This window comes from Canis lupus, chromosome 29 (assembly GCF_048164855.1).
Source record: "Canis lupus baileyi chromosome 29, mCanLup2.hap1, whole genome shotgun sequence".
NCBI classification, from domain to species: Eukaryota; Metazoa; Chordata; class Mammalia; order Carnivora; family Canidae; genus Canis; species Canis lupus.
Genome location: NC_132866.1, coordinates 7,559,187 through 7,575,907, shown reverse-complemented (window position 1 = coordinate 7,575,907; position 16,721 = coordinate 7,559,187). Strand labels below are relative to the sequence as shown.

The 16,721-nt window shown below is 51.5% G+C and overlaps 1 long non-coding RNA gene across 1 annotated transcript; it reads left to right on the top strand.

The window, feature by feature from the left end:
* Positions 1-949: 949 nt before the first annotated feature.
* LOC140620730 (uncharacterized) lies at positions 950-8,240 on the top strand. The gene is made up of 3 exons (XR_012020448.1): positions 950-4,675; positions 4,843-5,057; positions 6,040-8,240. It is a non-coding gene; the product is annotated as an uncharacterized lncRNA (long non-coding RNA).
* Positions 8,241-16,721: the final 8,481 nt, after the last annotated feature.

The window sequence follows — 16,721 nt, the reverse complement described above, 5'->3', positions numbered from 1 at the left end:
CCTGAAAAACCCTCATTTCAGAAGACCTCCTTTTATTTGATTCTTTGGCCTTTGAATGAAAAGAGAATGTTCACCGGATGCTCCCCAGGAGAGTGCGTTCCCTCAATTCCCTGCTATGGATTCTTTCTCTGAGTAATTTCCCAGCAGGTGCCCCAAAGGTGGGCTGCCCATCCTGGGGTCTGTGGTTCCTCTGTCAATAAGGCCTTCACCTAGGTGCACTGTGCACGCAGCTCCCCACACAGCCAGGGAGGAGACAGCACTCCGATCCAAAGGTTTCTGCTCAGATCCTCAACCCTGGAAAGGAACCTCATTTTCCCAAAGATCATTTGGGCTCAGCCACCAGCCACCGGTCTATGATCAGAGGGGAAGCTATCTGCCTGGTTAAGCCCTTCCATTCAGGAACTTTGGGTTTGTGAGGCTCTGCTGCTAACTCGCCGGGTGACCTAGGTAGACCACTTAGTCTCTTGGAGCCAAGGTCACCTCACCTGTGCCGTTGTAAGGAGTGCTATTGTAAGGAGTACGTAAAATATTGTATGTGGAGTGCTTGGCGTATAGCCCGTCTTCCTCAACTGTCAGGCCAAGGGCTCCCACCGAGCTGCCTGGCTCCAGATGGCCTCACTGCCACACTTAGGGGTGGCCTGGTCTCAGGAGCTCAGCGCTTCCAGGTAAAGTCTGCTTAGTCTGACTCAAACTTAAATCAAAGCAGAGGTGAGTAACCCACAAGGTAACAACCACGTCCAATGAGATGCATGGGGACCATTGGGCCTTTGGTCTCTGGTCTGCTGTCCCCAGAGCTGGGCTGGTGAAAGGTGACAGAAACTGGGCTCTAGGTGGCCTTGACAAAACCTAGTGTCCACTGGTGTTTACAAACGCAGCATCTGGAAATCTTCTCTGAAAGCCAAACTCTCGGCCACTTCTCTTCCTCAGCATTCCACATAGAACATATTTGGAAATGAAAATTATTAATCCTCTTCCCCACATTAGGGAATACGGCTGGGGGAAAACAGCCCCATGTCCAGCCCCATTGTCACTCGCCGCGTGACACGCCTCACTCAGCAAGGCGCAGGCATGAGAGTGTTGAGCTGCCACCAGCCAGTTCTTTCCAGACAGAGCAGGAGACCCAGAGGCCTTCCCAAGAGCCCACCCAGAGGTGCCATCTGGCCAAGACCCAGGCATCTGGGAAGAACATGAGGAAGGGGAAGGGAACTGGGGGTCGAGGTGGAACACGAGAACACGCAAGAGGCCACATGTCCTGCTACTGGTGGCAGGTGGACACTGTGCTCTCAAACCAGACCCCTGAACAAGAGCCAAGGCATCTCCTCTCCAGGGGCATCAGTTCCTATTAAGGAACTGATGGGTGGGTCAGTCCTACTGTCAATCCTATTTTCTCTCTAGGCCCATGTTTGAAAGGACAGGTTTTCAGGCCCACACCAGAGCCTGGCACCTCCACAGGCAGGGTCGGAGAAGGGGCCTTTGGCACTGTCCTCAGGCCTGGGGCAACAGACACTCGATTGGGTCTGGAACAGTGTGGTCAGGCCAGGGGAGCGCTCAGTAGGATGCTCACTCTTTGGCCTTCTGACGCTTCTGATCTCTGCTCTGGGCTGATCACTAGAGGCTCCCCCCTCCACGGACCCTGTCGTGGGCTGAGTTACATCCCTCAGAAAGACATGTTGAAATCCCAACTCTCTGTGAATGTGGCCTTACTTGGAAATAGAGTTTTTGCCACATGCCAATGAAGTAGAAACTCCATCACCAGGAGCTAGGGAGCGGCAAGGAAGCTTCTACTCGTGCTCAGAGGGAGCACGGCCCTGCTGACACCTTCATTTCTGACTCCTCACCTCCATGACTGTAAGAGAAGGGATTTCTGTTGCCTTAAGCCACCCCAGTTTGGGCAGCTTTGTCATGGCCAATGCCCCAAGCTCTGAAGCCTAGCTCCGCTCCACCACCTCTATCCATCCCACTGGGGATAGACTTGACAATCCCCGCTGGAGAAGGAGGCCTGTTGGGGTGGGAGGAGGTCCAAGGGTGTGCTGAACATGAGGGAGAAAGACAAGGGACGTGCTATCTCCTGGCAGGACCTCCGCCCTGGGAGGGGTCCAGGGAAGGTAAAATCCTGTGAGCAGAGGAAGTCTCAGATCCTTTCGAGCCACGGCCTCTGAAATGGCTGGGCCTAGAAGAGAATCAAATCTCCTCTCTGCTTTTTTGAAAACACTGGAGTTCCTGCCAACAGAAAAAAAAAAAAGAAGAAGAAGAAAGCCCCCAACACACCTATTTCCACCTCCGCATGTTGATAACCGCAGTGTCCTGCAGATGACCACCCCCGGTCTCCCCTCCGAGCTCACACTGGGCTCAGCAGGACCCTCTCGTTAGGCTGTAGCCATGAACCTCCAAGTCCAGAGACTTGCAGTTATTTCTACTTTTCCAGCAGCAGGAAGGAAAAAAACAACTTGGATCTGAAAAGCAGAGGGAGAATTAAGAATGTACCTCGGCCCCAGGCATCCGTTTTTTTTTTTTTAACCACTAACTGGGCAATGAATAATTTATAGCCACGAATGTTTGTGGGGGTATAAAACTGTTGACAAGTCAAGAAAAACCTCTTAGCAGCCTGATGGAGCAATCCATCTTCGAGAAACAGGTTTCAAATGCATAGTTTGTGAAGATGCTGGTGGAGGTTGTTTCCCTTCTTTCTTGTTTTTTTTTTCTTTTTTTATCTATATGGAAATTGGTGGGTGCTGAAATATGTTTCACTTCAGCACGAACTTGGGCTGAATGATATCCCAGGCAAGAATTAAATCATCGCTTCATAGAGCAAGAAATAAACACCCAAGAAAACCAGGACCCTCAGCATGCAGGAGGGGAGCAGGAGACTTCCAGAAAGTTGAGCAAACCATTGCAATTCCAGGCAGGACGCCATGCAGAGCTCGGGCTCAGACTCACTGGACCAGGGGATGACTAGATCCGGGGAACATTCCTCCAGGAAGCCCCCAGCAAAACAGGGGGGATTGTACAACTGAGGCCTCCCATCCCTGAAGTGTGGGCATCCTCTCGAGGTTCTCCCAGGTCTGGGCACCCAGAGGTGCCGGGTGGATGTCGTGAAAACAATGGCTACCATGGAGACAATGAGGCTGAGAATCTCGGTAGCTACAGGGTCAAGCTTGCATCAAACACCAGCCATGTGCCACCACCCAAGATCCTCTTGCTCAGTCGGCGGCACATCGGCTCTCTGGCTGGTGCTGCCTGGCCAGTCTGATCACTCCATGGCTTCCCTCTTTGCTAGGAGGGCTCCTTGGGAACTGGGAGTTCTTGTATCTCTGTTAAAAGCCACGTGGCTACAAGGCAGCAGAGCCTGGCCTTGAAGCCGTGTCTTACCCACATGCTTATTCACCTCCTCTGGTCTGATGGAGGCTGACTTGGTGTTGCAGAGAGTGGCAGGCATTAAGTTGCACCCCCTCCTATTCTCTGACCAAGGTTAGGGTGGCAGGCTGAGACCCAAGTGTAGACCACAGCCACATGGCTCCCCTGGGCACAGGATACGGGAGGTTGACGCCATTAATCAGGACGGTGTCAGTTACTCACTGCTTCGTAACAAATGACCCCCATACTCAATAGCTCCAAACATTAACTACCTCACAGTTTCTGCGCAGCAGGACTTTGCGGGCAGCTACCTGAGTGGTCAGGCTCGAGGTTGCTCACAAGTCTGGAACCAAGGCGTCTGCCAGGGCTGCAGCCATTTCAAGGTTCAACTCACCCACATGGTGGCTGGCGAGAGTCTGCTCCTCACAAGTTGCTGGACTCTTATCTGGGCTCCTCACTGGCTGTTGGTTGGAGATGTCCCTCAGTTCTTGGCTACGTGGGCCTCCCCATAGGGCAGCTCGCCACGTGGCGGCTGGCCTGCCTCAGAGCCGGTAGAGAGCAAGAGAGGTGAGCATAAGGGAAGCCAGAGTCTTTTAAAAGGAAATGTAAGCTCAAAGTGACACCCCATCAGGTGCACCTTGTTCTTTCAGAAGAAGAAAGTCACTGTGTCTGGTCCACAGTCAAGGGGAGGGCATCACATGAGGACATGACGGCTGGGATCACGGGCAGCCGTCTTAGAAGCTCAGAAGAACCACAGTAATCAACTGTATTAGTATATCTTCTGTTGCCTAACAAATTATCTTGAAGCTTAGTGGCTCAAAATAGCAATCATCGCTTCCTGTTTCTCACAGTTTCTACGGTCAGGAACACAGGAGCAGCATGGCTACGCAGTTGTGTCTTGGGTTTTCTCAGGGGACTGCAGGTGGATGGCAGTGAGGACCCTGTCCCCTGAAGGCCTGACAGGGACTGGAGGACCCGCTTCCACGTGGGCAGCCCATGCGGCCAGCAAGTTGGCACTGGCTGCTAATGGGGCCATCAGTCCCCGTTCCCCCCCCCCCACACACACACACACAGGCCTCCACACTCAGATGTGCCTGAGTGTCCTCACAGTATAGCGGCCGGCTCGCCAGTGGTGTACAAACCCAGGAGACCAAGCAGAAGCTGCAGAAGGCATTTATGGCCCAGCCTCAGAAGCCACAGAGCATTGCTTCAGCAGTATTCTCCTGGCCATGCAGGTCAGCCCTGCTCAGCATGGAAGGCAAAAATAACCAGATGCAAGATTCTCTGGGCGCCATCGTAGGCCAACCACCATACCAACTAGGTAAGTGGCCATAGGATGAGAGCGCAGCGCTGGAGCCCCACTGAGGGGGGCACTGAACCCACAGCCCACGCATGTCGCACTCTGTAGCATCCCTGAACCTGACTGGCCCCTTTGGGCCCTATGCCTTTGGGGTCTTCTCTCTCCTTATCATGCTTTTCTCCCACCAGGAGCTCCTATTCAACCTCCAAAGCCCGATTCAGATGTTACCTCCTCCATGAAGCTTGGTTTATCCCTCGGCCTGCTCCTCTCACCCACCACACCCATGACAGGACTGTCTCCATCCGTGGGCCCCTACACAGCTTTCTGCAGGCCTCTACTGTCCTCTGCTTCCTCGGCTCTTTCCTACAGTTACCAGTGGGGCCTTTTACACACAGGCCATGGGGTAAGCGCCTGCCCAGAGCCCTCCCTTGAGCCCTGTCCTGTGGAGACCCTCACATTGGACACCTGGAAAAATCCCTCAGCCCTTGCAGGAGATAGCTCTGGGCTGCCATCCCAGCTCAGGGGAGTAGACGGCTCCACCCGGCTCTTCATCCACAGATTCAATGCACTGATTCCCACCAGCCTCTCTCCCTGCTGCTGGGTCCGTTGTAAGCTTGGCTGCCAACACTCCCCTAAAGCTCAGCACAGGCTCTGACCCAGTGGCAGGTCCTCACGGGGACAGGTGAGAGGTCTAAGACGGGTCTGACAGCATGACGGACAAGCATGTTTCAACCGAAGGCCTGCTGGGAAGTGCTGGGAAGAGCTGCCTGCAGACCCAAGGGACCCCAAAGGCGACCCACTAGAGTCAGCAAGCAGTAGGCCCTGGTCTTGTTTCTGTCAGTGGCTCCTTCATGGCATTGACATCTTTCCACACACCCTCCAGTTCCCCCATGGGACACCCTAGCAGCACACCTGGCTTGAGGCCCTCAGCCTCCAGAGGTGTCATGACTGGTCCATCTGGGGGGAGCGTCATTTTCGTTTTAAACCTTTGCCAGTCCTTTTGATATAAACCAGTTTTGAAAAACCTCACTCTGAAGGTTAAGCAACTGTCCAACCCCAATCTTCTGATACAATCTCCATTATTTTCTAAACTTAGCAGTGAAGGTCATTCATTCTAAGATGGGGACCGTTCTGTTGTTCTGGCTATTAAGTCTCTGATGTAAATTAATTCACATGTTAAAAATCTGCTTTTTGAGTCACCCAGGTGCCCCAGTGGTTGAGAGTCTGCCTTTGGCTCGGGTCGTGATCCTGGGGTCCTTAGGTCAGGTCCTGCATCGGGCTTCTGCATGGAGTCTACTTCTCCCTCTGCCTATGTCTCTGCCTCTCTCTCTCTGTGCCTCTCATGAATAAATTAATAAAATTTTTTTTTTTAAATCTGCTCACAGGCCCTGTGATCGAGTTTGGGGTTTTGTAAACATCTCCTCAAAGCCTGACACCAAGGCTTTCTTGATTGTTGAAAAGAAGATGGGGAAAGCCAGCTCCAAAAGGATTTCCAAAATGAACCATTAGAATGGCCTCTTCCAAAATGGATTTACATCGATCCTATTCACTCATTTCCTCTCATTTTTCCTCATGCATAATGGCTTTTGAGTCTAAAGAACAAGCTAGAGAATTAGACCTGAACATCCGATCTCCTATTAGATCCAGCAGCCTGAGCCCGGAGGCCTGGCTGTGTGAGGCACTGCCCTGGAGGCCTTGCTGGACCTGGTCATATTTGAAGAGCTATTACAGTTCTCTGCTCCAGACCAGCATCTGCATGAGAGCAAGGGCCGAGTCTAGGTTTCCTTACCATCATGCATCTCTGCTCTGCACAGTACCTAGCACACAGGAGGCACTGAGGAGTAAGACCCTTGGCGACCCCTGCCTGGGCCCCCCAGACACCTGTTGTCTGCCCACCATGTGCCAGCGCAGTGCCTCACGCCTGCCAATGCGTGAAGCCCTCAGAGGCAAGAGCTAGACACAGCACTCCTGACAGTAAGCCCTGGGAGCTGGCCTGTGCCCCAGCTGTGTAGCACCCTCTGCCCCCTAAGAACACGGTCCCACCCTTCCCCTTGGGGTGGCTCAGAGCCCAGAACACTCCCATCATCATCCACTCCAAATCTCATCGGCTGACAGATGCCAGCCAGCAGGACAATGGCCAGCAAACACCTTGTAGCCAAAGGTGTCATGACTAGCTACTATGGTTTCTCAAGCTTGCCCCTGGGAGGAATATTCCATCCCTGCCAAGAACCATGGGTCAGAGGTTTCACCCATCAGTTGAGGGGCCATCAATTCTGCAGTGGGTTTGTCTTCATAGTCACGGCTTGGGGCTATCCCTGAAATGTCCAGAAAGGAAAAGGCAACCTTAGTCCAATGGGTAAGTCAGGGCAGATCCTCACTGAAAATGTGTTCTTCATCTTAATCTAACCTTCATCCAGTCAGTTGAGCTCACTGCACACTCCAAGAGAGATGAAGTCCTCTACCCTGACCGTACAGACCGTGACCCCAAAGTGTGCCAGCCACATCCACCCATCCCTCCCAGGAAAGGCCCAGCCTGCCCATCTGCCCAGGTCTCTCTCTAGGAGTCTCCAGGCCCTGCCAGGCCAGGCCCTTTGCTTCTTAAGCCACAATCCCTAAGATAAGCTTCTACCTTCCTGAAGAGCATGTGCATTGTCGGGGATGCCAGTCACAAGAGGATGCCCACCACAGAGGCACTGATGGGGAGTGGGAGTCAACGGGCTGACCCTCCAGCAGCCATCCTGGTGAGCTCCACCCCACTCCCACTGCCTTCCAACTCGAATGTTCTCACTGGAGTTCATCAGATGAAAACCCTGAGCCCAGGGTGGAAAAGCCTCTTAGGAGGTTAATAGTGAATGGATGGAGCAATAAACGTACTGATTTAATCCTTCAAGGGTGGCTAAACAGGCTGCTGTTTACCAAAGTCTTAGCAGATAATTACTAACGGATAATTACAAAAAGCTGCCGGATTGCAGCTGCCCCAGAAATGGCCACAGCCCCAGTCTACTTTGCCAAGCTAAGTAAATGGGCTGATTCCGCAGAGAAATTCCGCATAAGTCACTTTCTGGGAAGGACACCAGGCAACAATTTCCACGCCACTCTCTTCTTGCTGCCTCCCTGGCCGATGTCTGCCTCTGCCACCAATGGAGAGTACCCTGGGTTAGAACCCATCTCCCCGGAGCAACACCATCGTGACTGTAACCCCATTTCTTAAATGCCCTGGTTCCCTTCTTTATCTCCAGTTAGCAGACAGGAGGGGCAGGGACATCTGCACGAGAGGCACTGTTCTGGCACAAGCTTTGATGAAGGGGCTCAGACCTGAGCTCTCTGGGAAAGGACGGAGGGCACACTGAGGTGGATGAAAAGGAGGCCCACTGCTCACCAGACCAAGAAGTTTGAGAAGCCCAACCTCAAAAGCGTTGTCAAGGGGCACCTGGGTGGCTCACTTGCTAAGCGTCTGCCTTCAGCTCAGGTCATGATCTTAGGGTCCTGGAATCGAGCCTCACATTGGGCTCCCTGGGAGCTCGACTGGGAGCCTGCTTCTCCCTCCTCCCTCTGCCTGCTGCTCCCCCTGCTTGTGCTCTCTCTCTCTCTCTATCAAATAAATAAAATCTTTTTTAAAAAATTCAAAAGCATTGTCGAGTCTCACACATTTTACTGAAATTTTCATGGAGAGGTAAAGGAGGAGATGACTCAACATGTCAATGCAAAATTTCTTTAAAATCCTATATTACCATCTCTGTTGATTCCCCAAGTTTTGTTCCCACTGCATCAGTCCGCATCCCTGAGACACTCTTCTTTCCTTGCAGCAGCCTCACTGGCCCTGCTCTGCTCCCATAGGACACCCCCAGATCCCCTCAGACACGGATGCCTCCCAGCAGGAGAGCAGTCAGCAAACACAGGCATCCAACACCATGGTGCCCAGCTGTGGTTTCTCAGGCTTGCCCCTGGGAGGAGCTCTTCATCCTTGCCAAAGATCTCAGGACCAGAAGCTTCACCTGTACACCCCACAGGTCCCAGAGCCCATATCAGATTCTATAATACGCTCATGTTCACAGTCATGGCTTGGGCTGTCCCTGCCCTGGCACCAGGTATTGCCCTTCAGATGAAGATGTTTTCTATGGTCATAGGCACTGGTCATGGTCATCTTCAAGGTCATGGCTTGGGGGCTGTCCCTGCCCTGGGACTAGGTGCTATACCGCCATGAAGATTTTTTTTATACGGTCATGATTATGGCTAGAGGCCGTCCTTTTCTTGGGACTGGGTCCTACCTGCAGGTAACATTCTCTCCAAGGCCAGCCAGTCCAGCCATCAACTCCAGCTGATTCTTGCATGTCCTGTGATACCCATCCTTCAGCTGCAGGAACAGGGGGCCCTCTGGCCCCAGCCCACCCATCCTGGCCGGCAGCCCCAGAAGTTTGCCCATCCACGGCAGAAAGGACACACATTTCCACTTGAACTATTGTGACACCAAACACTGCTGAGGAGGCGGCCTGAACTTCTCCAGCCAGGAAGCAGACCTGCGTGACAGGCTGCGAATTAGTGCCGCTCTGACGGGAACTCCTGGTCAGGGATGTTTGGCTGGCCACCGGGACACGGGGAATTTGCTGATTCTGAGGACATACACTCTGCAATACAGCTCCCCGAAGACGGGGAGCAGCCCACAAACTCACAATCCAGATGCACCAAATAGGGAGAAAATCCTCCCACTCACCTGGGCACCCCCAATATTTGAAGAGCTATCTCAGCAGGCTTGGCAGGGTTCACTTTGAGGTGTAGATTCGCATTTTCATGACCACGTTTTTAAAAATTGCATTACTAATTCAGTTTCTATGGGGAAAAAAGAAATCCAGCTTGATTTTCTCACTTGTGGTTTCTGAAAAAACCAGATAAGACTTCCTGAATCTGAGGGCAGTGAGTAAATCATTACTCAGGCCCTTCTTAGGAATGTTCTAGTAATGTAACAGGCTCCCTGCTCAGGAAGGGAGGTGGCAGGGATCTAGTACCCCACCCCCGTCCCTGGCCTATGATCACATTTCCCAAAAGTGACCCCCTTAGACCTCTTTCTTCAGAAGTAGAATGCTGGGATGACAGTTGTTAGATGACAATGAACAACCTGCAGAGAAAGTCACATGGAGCAAGACCACGGGATGGGAGGGCCCAGGTTCACTCTCTTCTCTTGTCCCCCTGCCTGAAACCATCCAACCTTATCATCTCCTGGACACCCCTGTTGCCCTCCGCATGGTACTCTGGACCCACCTCTGACTCCGCTGTGCCTTGGGGACAGGTGTCAGGTGAGCTCACCCTCACTCGGCCCCAAGAGCACCAGCCTTACACCTGCTCTGTGCCCATCTCCGAGCACATGGGAGCCTGCCTGGGCCAACACACACAGCTGGGAGTACAGGGCTTAATCCCCAGCTCAAAGCTCAGGCAGTGGGGGATGAACCAGTGGGTAGACTGGGCCTGCCTGCCTCTTTCCCACGGGTGGTCCCCCTTATGGCTGGAGGCCCCAGCCCATTCAGGCATCATGGCCTGTAGCAGTGTCCTCCAGGCTCTTTGTGTTTGCTTTTCCTCCTGCCCCTCCTTCCTGCTTCCTGGGGTCAGCTCCCAGTGAGCTTCCCGGCAGCCAGGCCCCCACCTCAGGTCCTGCATGCCGAGAACACAAGCTAAGGCATCATCCTTCTCCCCCAGCCAGGAGCCCACCGAGGCTTGGTATGGAGTAGACCCCCAATAGATATCCACAGGATGAGTTAAGGATGCACCTGTTTTGTGCACAGTGACGTGAAGAACCTTCCGGAAGGGTCACACAGTGAAACTACGGTGTGAACTGGGTTTCCTGACCCCCGGGACCTCCTTGCCGGCCCTTCCCTGTACCTCAGCCAAGCACAGGCGCCGGAGCCCACGGAGCCCACCGTGCCCACAGCCTGGGCCCCCCTCCACGTGCTGTCCGCAGAGCCCCCTGGGAGGCTGGGCCTGTCTCTGGGCCCACAGAGCTCCTATTACCGCCGTCACCACCCAGACAGACATATTCCCATGTCACCAAGTGTCAGAGCTATTATTGCTTCTTGCCCAGAGTCCAACTCCGTGCTCAGACACGGCTCTCTCTGACGCCGGCGGGAGGGAAGGGCATGTTCACACAGGTCCCCACGAGATGCTGGCCACTGATGGGGGCAACCAACTCACAGCCACCCTCCCAAACCCCTTCTAGAAGGCTCTATTAGAAAAAAACAGTAGGCCCTTGTGGGGACCCAGGAAATCAGAGCTCCGCGTCACTGGGCAGGAAGCAGAAAGGCCGCAGAAGAGAAGGGATCGCAGCCAGGGGCCAGGGGCCAGAGTCCCCTGCTAGCTGTGCCCCGCGATCCCTTTCTCTCTCCAGGCTCAGTCTGTCTGATAAAAAGCTGAGGGGCTTACGGAGGTCCCCCAGAGGCAGCCCAGCTCTAGCCATGGTTCCCTGAACCACCACCCCAGGACAGCAGGTCTGGGAGACCAGAGGGGAGTCCCACGGAGACGTTTGTCAGTCCAGTGCCCTCAGGAAGCCTGGCACACGGGAGCCCCCTCGTGGGAACCAGCTTGGCACCTACGAATGGCCCCGAAGAGTCCTGCCGGGCAGAGCCTTGTCCATCACGTGAAGCCCAGAGTTTCCCTAGCTGGTGACCACAAGACACTGTTTTCCAAGGACACCCACTAGTTCAAAAGCACGTATTTCGAGCCGATGATCGAAGCACTCGATTGGCTGTTATCAAGGTTCCTCTAAGGATCCTGTCTCCTTGGGGTGTCAGGGCAGCAGTTTCCACTCTGATAACAAAGGTCCCGGCACAGAAAGACAGGTGCCGCTGGATGCTGCACCCAGAACAATACTCGAAGGAACAAAGTAAGGAAACACCTGACACCTCGAAAGGCTATTTGTTGCCATTTGTCATTGATCTGAGGGTGGCCGGAGGTGGAGGTAACAGGCACATCCAGCTGGCCGGTGCTCAGACAGCAAGTCTTTTCTCCCTCCTGGCCTCGCTTTTTCCAAAGATGAAATCAGGGCCCCGGAGAAGACCTCCGGAAGCCAGCCCGGCTCCGTGATTTGTTTTCCAAGCTGTGACCCCAGGAGGATAGAGGGATAGAGATAGATGTCTAATCCAACATGTCCAGAATAAATCTTGCCTTTCCGGCCTCAAACCTGCTCCTCCTCAGGTGTCCCCAGCTAAGTGAAGGTCACCACCATCCCCCAGCTGCACAGACAGAAATACAGACAGCATCTCCTCCTCCCCATCGCCCTGCACATTACCACGCCCAGTGTGCAGGGCCTGTTGGTTCTACCTATTAAACAGCACACGAGTGTGCTATTTCTTTCTAATAGTCCTCCCCCGCCTATCATTCCACATGCAGCATTTCATCTTTGAGGCCCCCTGCCTGCACCCCCACTACCTGCCTAATGGGAGAAATTAAGACACCGAAGCTGTTCCTTGAAGGAAGGCGGAAAGTGTGTGCCCTGAATGCGCAGCTGGCTCTTTCAGACCCTCTGCCCAAACAAGTCCCAGCCTACCTTCTCTGCTGAAGCACAAAGAGACACCAGGGCTGGGGTCTTCCCCACAGAGGACAATACTCCAACCGCCCACGCAGGGACAGGCTCCCAGACAGGTTGTCACTAAGCAATGCTCCAGCGCAGCTTCCCCACAGCTCAGAGGGCCCAGGGCATCGTAAACACCCCCACTCATCACATGTCACCTCCTCCAGGGGCATACTCTGCCAGCAGCCTCACCTGGGGGATCCCTGCCTGGGAGGCTGCCCCACTGGAGGCTAGGCACATGCGGGGGGGGGGGGCTGGGCACATGCAACATGGGGCCTGAGCCCCCTGGCCTCTCTAAGGTTGCCACTCAGTCACCCCTAGAAGCACAGAGGAGTCTGTGATTTCCAAGAAATATGGTGCAGACTTGTATTCCTGCCCCTTGGATCTTAGACTGATGAGAGACCCAGCCTCCCTGTGAGCTACAAGCAGGAATGCCAAAACCCTGCCTCCCCATAATCATGCAGACCTCCCACCTCTGACCCACTGTGGCCTACATCATCCTCCCAGCTGGGGGGTTCATTTGTGTCCCACAAGATCCTTCTTTTTGTTCCTGGAGCCTGACTATGACCATGGATGATGGTGGGCAAGTGCAACACCCTGCTTGTCCTTGAACGACTAGTTGGCTAACACCCCCGCAAAGAGGTCATTCCTGGGGACACGGATCAAAGACATCTATGCTGTTCCCACTAGGGCAGGCCTAGGGTCCTGGGGGCTATCAGAGCAGGTTGACACAGCAACTGTGCTGATGGGAGCATTCCCGGGAGCCTAGAGGAACAAGTGGGTTTCATCTGGGGAAAGGGGATCATCCAGGGATTGCTAGCTAAGACCCACAACTAATAGGTAGTCTAACTGTTAGGAACGGTCTAGCTGCAAGTAACAGGAAATCTGACTATTAGTGGCTTAAAGAAACAAGGATTTACTTTCTCACACTAGCAAGAAATCTGAAGGAAAGTGGCCCCCAACATCGGTTCAGTGGTTCAACCATCATGGCTTCTTAGCCTCCTGCTCTTGTAGGTCCAGGGACCAATGGCACATCCAAAGCAAGAGGAGAGTGGCCAATATGCCAATGCTAGCAGCAAGGGAAGCTGGGCAGGCAGGCATGGATATTTTCCATCCTCTATGTTGGAGGCAGGCCATCATAAGGGGGCTAAGACTGGGAGTCAGGTCAGCTGCAAAATGTAATGATTGGTTCCTGGTCCTGGAAAAGCTTTGAGGCCAGAGTCGGTGCATGGTGGGCCCACCTGGGCACACACAGTACATCAGGTGGAATGAGGAGGCTGCATCTGCTGTGGCATATCTGCTGTGGCCCCACAAGCAGTGAGAACAGCCCAAGGCTGCCCTGGAATCGCCCATCCTGAATGTGGTTGGGTTGAGGCAGCAACATGATGGCAAGAGGACCGTCCAAGTGGTAGCTGAAGGAGCCAGGACTGTCTCCTCCAGAGCAGACTCCATTGTAGGGGAAGCAGAAGGACTAACTCCCTCTTCTGGGGTCTCTCCAGTGCTGGAGACCTAGAGTAGCAGGGGATCTATGAGGAAAGAGACTCTGGTCAGAGGTGAAGACCTCTCAGCCCAGCCCAGCTGTGCTCACTGCTCCCTGCAAGAGCCACATTAGAATATGGGGGACCCTGAGGTCTCCTCACCACATGGACTAGTGGGTTCATCTACACTGCCTGTCTCTCTCCCAAGGTTTGCAAGACTCTCTACCACCCACTAACCCTGCATCTCCATTCCCTTCCCCTTCCCTCCTTCCTACCTCCTCCCTGTCCTCCTGCCTCTGACTATTCACAGTTGAGAGCTCTTTTCAGACACTCGAGGGATAATTGCTCAGAAGGGAGTAGAGAAATATCAGAGATGAGGCAGCAAATGAAATACACATATTTACTTGTTCTCACTCTTGCAAGGGAAAAAACAGTCACAAAATTTTAGAAGCCAGAAAGCAAGTGGATGAATAGTAAGTAAGTAACTTAGCAGATCCAAAAGATCTGAGTCCTAAGCCCATCAGAGAAAAAGGCAAGAAAAACCCATTTTATACCCCAGAACCCTCAAAAGGCTCCTAATCAGGCGGTAACAACTGCCTTGGGAAGTAGAAGGGAAGGTAGAGCTAAAAACTGGATGTGGCTCTCCTGGGGATGCGAATATACTCCACTCCAGGTCTCCCCCACTATCTGAAAGTGGGTGTTCCTATGACACCTCTCATAAGCTGAAAGCAAAGCAAAGAAGCAATTGCCATTTCATAAGAAAGAACGTTCTCTTCAGATTTCTTTTGGTTAGCAAAACAGGTACTCGTGTGGTCTTTCATAAAAATAAAGTGATGTAACACAAACTTTATAATGGTATAATGGGGAGGGCCCCTTGGGTGGCTCAACAGTTGGGCATCTGCCCTCAGCTCAGGGCATGATCCCGGGGTCCTGGGATCGAGTTCTGCATCGAGCTGTCCACAGGGAGCCTGCTTCTCCCTCTGCCTCTGTATCTATCTCTCTCTGTGTGCCTCTCATGAATAAATATAAATAATTTTAAAAAATAAAAAATAATGGTATAATGGGGGAAACCTGTCCCCAGCTTCAAACACATGCTGTCCTTCATGAAAAAGGAAGAATGACTGAAAACAGAGCTCGGAGCCCAGAAGTTGTAATGTGAATCTTTGGGGGCCAAAGAATAGATTGTGGACAGCAAAATAATGGTCACCAAAGATGCCCATGTCCTAATCTCTGAAATCTGTGTCTTACCTTACATGGTAAATGGGATTCTCCAATTATGATCTTAGTTAAAGATGTGGAGATAAGAGATATCCTGTATTATACACACGGGTCCAATGTAATCACAGGTATCCTTATAAGAAGTAAGACGGATTTGGGATCCCTGGGTGGCGCAGTGGTTTAGTGCCTGCCTTTGGCTCAGGGCACGATCCTGGAGACCCGGGATAGAATCCCACGTCGGGCTCCCAGTGCATGGAGCCTGCTTCTCCCTCTGCCTATGTCTCTTCCTCTCTCTCTCTCTCTCTCTCTCTCTCTCTCTGTGTGTGACTATCGTAAATAAATAAAAATTAAAAAAAAAAAAAAGAAGTAAGACGGATGTGAAGATGGGAGCAGAGGTCAGTGTACAATAGACCATGAGCCAAGGAATTGAACCACCTCTATATGGAAAGACAAGGAAATGGAATCTTCTCCAGAGCCTCCAGAAGCAACACAGCCCCACTGATACCCCAATTTTATCCCACTGAGACAAAGTTTGAACTTCTAAGCTCTACCACTATAAGACAACAAATTTGTCTTGTTTGTGTTAAAGCATTAAGCTAGTTTATGATAATTTGTTATACCAGCAATAAGAAACTAATACAGCCCCTAAATGTCTTGTATTTTTATCCTATTGTAAACAGAAACTTTTAGAGTTCAATTTCCATTTGTTTATTTCTAGTATATAAAAATAAAAGATTTCCATGTGTTGATCTTATATCCTGTAATCTTACTAAATACAACTGTTAGTTCTAGTAGTTATTTTTGTACACTCCACAAGATGTTCCACAGGCACAAAGATGCTGTGTAAGAATGAAAACAGTTTAGCTTTCCTTCCAATCAGGATGCCATTTATTTTTTTTCTTGCCTTATTGCACTGGCTACAACCACCTACTTACCTGGCTGCAGTGCCAAATGGAAATGGTGAGAGTGGACATCCTTAATTTGTTCTAGAAATTAGAAGGCAACATTTTCTCTTTCACCATTAAATATGATGTCAGCTGTGGATTTACTATAGGTGACTTTATCAGGTGAGGAAATTCCCTTCCCTTCTTTTCCTAGATTTCTGAGTTTTAATCAAGAACAAAGGATCTCGGATTATGTTTTTTCTTAATCCGTTGAGATGACCATGTTATATTTAACCTATCAATAGGATGAATTGCAGGGGTGCCTGGATGACTCAGTCAGGTGAGCATCCAGCTCTTGATTTCAGCTCAGGTCATGACCTCAGGGTCATGAGATCAAGCTCCACATGGGGCTCTGTCCTCAGTGGGGAGTCTGCTTGGGATTCTCTCCCACCCTTTCCTGCGACCCCTCCCCCATCTCTAAAACAATGGATATATCTTTTTTAAAAAGCAAAAAGAATGAATTATAATTGTAGATTTTCGATTTTTAAAAACCTTGCACTTCTGGGATAAACCACTTTAAGTCATGGTATACTATGTTTTTAATACATTGTTGGAATTAATTCAACAAAAAAATTGTTAACAGATTTTGTTAAGTATGAGGAATATTGGTCTGTGGTTTTCTTTTCTTGAAATGTCTTTGGTTTGGTATGAGGGTAATACTAGCATCAGAGGAAGAGTTGAAAATTATGCCCTCCTCTTCAATTTCCTGAGAGAGTTTGTGTAGAATCGGTATAAATTTTTCCTTAAATATTTGGTAGAATTTACTGGTTGTGGGTTGCTCTTTTTAGACCAGAGATGGAAGTCCCCAATGTATTTGCTTTTATCCATCTCTCCTTAGTGGACATTCACCTCCAGCTCCACAGCCGTCATTT